We start from the raw sequence: 3,808 nt of genomic DNA, 5'->3' as shown, positions 1-3,808 counted from the left end.
AGTAATTCTGTACGTAGTAAAGAATGAATAAAATGCAAAGACGAATTTATTTTCTAATACAAACTCTTAATTTTCACTTATGATCCATATCCCTACCCAAACTTGGCCCCGCGAAATCCACTTCGCATAGGGCTCTACAACGGTTAAGTCGGCCCTGCTATTTAGTGACGGATGCATACTACTCCTCCCCCCCCCCTACCCTCTTTTTTCTTTTCGCCTCTTAAATTACCTAGGCTAACTCCTTCTGACCGAGTTGCAAAAATAAAAGAGTGATCTTTCCATGGTGTCCAAACTCTTGAGCGTGCTCTGTCGCCTCGATAGTTAGTTACTACAGAGTAGATTACTTCCCCTCCCCCTTTTTTTTAACGTGAGGGAGAAATTAAAAAAAAAGTGATATTTCTTGGTTACAACGGTCCGGCCCTACTATTTTGTGACTACGTCTTACCCCCCCCCCCTCTTGTTTTCTCGTGGACTATCCGCAGAAATAAGAGAGTGATCTTTCCTTTACTTCTTCTCGTTGAAACTGTTGAGGGAAGAAGAGAATTATATATATTTATTCTTATGATTATTAATAATGTTGCTGGAATATTTCTTGCAGCTGTAAATTATTTAGTGCTCTGAGGTTAGTGTGTTGGTCTTAAAAATTTTCAGAAATCCCCAGTTCTAGCTGAACCTTAGATGCATCTTTAAAAAACACGTTCTTTTTTCAAATGATCTAGCTCTCTTTGGCAACTCCGTGTTTTTTTTTTTTTTTTTTTTTTTTTAGAATAGCTGACCTCTATTTGGCAATGACAGAATTCTCTTTTGGAGTGACCTTGTTTGCTTGTTTTCCAAAAATATAGTTTTTAGATTTTGTTAATTCTTTAATGGGACAAGTTCGATGCTTATTCTAAACTAGTCAAAGTACTTAACGTATCTATGACTTTCATTCAAATGTAATGAATATAATTGCAACAAGTGGATTCTTTGCTGTTTTTAGCTGTTCTGTGACTCTAGTGTCTAGCAACAGTAATCATTTACCAATGGTGTGACAAGTCAAAAACTCGCTGTCAGAGTCACTCAATTTTATCACAGCATTCATTATTATTTTTCATTATTTATTTATTTTATTTTAATTATTTCCCCATCCTACCCCTAAATTCTTCACCCGCCCCACCTTTACCTCTTCGGGCTAGACTTATTCGACCACCTTGGGACAACTAGACAAGGCTTTCACTTATCTCCCTTGACCGGGGTAAAGTTAAACACACAATCTCTTTTGTCTTACCCGCCGGATGTCTGAAGGACGGGCGCAGTTGACACCACCTAGTGTGGAATGCAAGTCCTTCTTCCCCCCCCCCTCTCTCCCACGTCTCTCTTTGATCTAAGAGATTAATCGGGTCAACACACCGCGTGGTACTTCAAGGTGCGGTTCTTGTCGGACTTCACCCACGTGTAAGATAATTCTTAGCCTAGGACATTTCCTGTTTCCGCCCACATTTTCCAGGCCTATATAAAGTAGATCCAAATCAAATCAGACCCTCTTTTTCTCACTGTCGCTGAGCAATCGAGTCTGGACTACTTCATACATTCTTACTCCTAGAGGAATACCTGGTGGTAAGCCGAACTTAGTCACAAGTTCCATCTTAATTACTTTGTGCATATTTCTCATTGGAGATTATCATGTGTATTTTATTATTTCATTTATATTTAATTAGTGCATTGTGTACTTCTCACTGGCGTAAGTAGAAAACATAAACATGTGCTATGTATTTATTTATGTATTGCATTAATCTATTAATGCTACGTTGCTCAATTGATCGTTGATGCAACCATGTATATATTTGTACATCCATTTTATTTCCTTTATCTCGGTTGATCGCCTTGATGATTTTACTATCGCACTAATGCTGCGCTTAGAAAGGAGATATGAGTTATCTCCCCTGTATTGAATTATCTCCTTGTAGTCATTTTACTCTAACGAGAGTTGCGCCCCTTGAATGGACACCCTCTCCATTCAAGCGCGCTCCATTGTTCTCGGCCCACGGTCGTATGTAAACAAACCGCCATGGTCGCTGACCATCGCCCATTACCCCCCCCTTTTTTCTCTCTTCCAACTTGTGTTGTTTAATTGAGATTATTATTTCCCCTTATATGTACATTTTATATTATTATTTCCCCTTTTATGTACCTTTTTATATTGCTACTATCAGCCATCTATTTTTCCATATCCCATTTGTCATCATCTCCCCATTGTGGTCTAAAGCAATTTTAACAATCTGACGAATGCACCTCAGTCGAGAGCATCGATAAGATGCATGAGAGACATGCCCTAACTTGTCTTTATTTATCCGCAGCCTCCCTCAGGTGTCTGCCTATTTATGTGCTGAGTGCTATTCAGCACTGCACTTGCCTACTGAGATCTGCCTATTTGCCATTTGCTGTTCAGTGTCTACTCGACACTACTCAACTATACTACTTGGCGCTATCGGCCTTGCCCGCCTATTCGACAGCCCACCTGTCAACTTATTAGGTGCGACGTCCCTATAGACCCCAAACCCTCTGCAACTCACTGGACTTACCCTGTTCACTACGCTGCCCACGGCAGATCCGCTCTGCCCGCATTACCACCTGTGCCCACGGTAGCCGGCCACCCGCCCTACTGTGCCCACTACAGATATCAGGACTTTGGATTGAGACTCCACAAGGACTATATCACCGGCGTCTCTCTACCCGCTAGAGCGCCACCCCCAGCTGCAGAACCTCAAGCCAGGACACAGCCAGCTGAGACATCAACAGGAAAACCAGCTAAGTCAGAGGACAAAGTGACATATTCTCTTATTAGGTGCAAGAGTGATGATTAAACATAGTATTCACTAGAGATAGATGCAAACCCTCCCCCTTTTTATTCTTATATGTATATATTTATGTAAATAAATATTCTTCATTTTAACTTTGTATCTATCTTTCATTGCTTGTTTTGTTGCGTGCCTGCTTCCGATTTATATGCTGACGGGTTGGGGTGTGATAGCTTTAAAAATAATCATCCCCTAGACATTAAACGTGCCAAACACACGTCACATTTCCCCACCTGTCACAAATGGTAATTTCGTTTAACTAAAATATCATCTTTGTATCTGTAATATCAGAAACACTATTAACAATACAATATTACTATTTGTTACAATGAAGGTAATTATAATTTGGTAAGTTAAATCTGATGACCAAACGTCCAGTTTAATGCCAGGAATCATTGTTTATCCTAGGTAAAGAAATGGCATCCTTCCTCTTTACGAAATAAAATATTTTACTCCTTCAATTATAAATCATGAAAGTTTTGAGCACACTTTATAGAATAAGATATAATACACATTATAATTCAAATTAAAACGAAAAATTCACAGTTCTAGATTTAACATGAAGCTTGCAACTTATAGACTAGCCATACTGATTTTCTTTTACAATAAAAAACATTATATAGGGTTTTAACCGAAAGACCTACACTCTACGTAAAAAAAGTTGTTTCCTTTTCCTTAACAAGCTTTACTATATAGAGACTCGAAGCTTCAGAAAGATAATGTATATTAAATTTTCTGTTTGCACTTCTCTAGGGACACAGACGCCTCGTTAGGCTAACTATACTAACTAGGGCAAAGTATGTACTGTACTGTCAAGTATAGAGTTCATTTAGAGACCTAGGAAATTTATAAATAGAGCTTACAATTTCTACACTGAGCATTAATACCATTTTAACAAATGATCACATCAGCTCTTAATGCTGGTATTGATGTAACTAGTAAGCAACATTTATAGGCTAGAAGTTGCTGAT

Source organism: Biomphalaria glabrata, chromosome 9, assembly GCF_947242115.1.
Source record: "Biomphalaria glabrata chromosome 9, xgBioGlab47.1, whole genome shotgun sequence".
Classification (NCBI taxonomy): domain Eukaryota; kingdom Metazoa; phylum Mollusca; class Gastropoda; family Planorbidae; genus Biomphalaria; species Biomphalaria glabrata.
The sequence above is the reverse complement of the archived record's forward strand: the minus strand, read 5'-3'. Positions refer to the sequence as shown.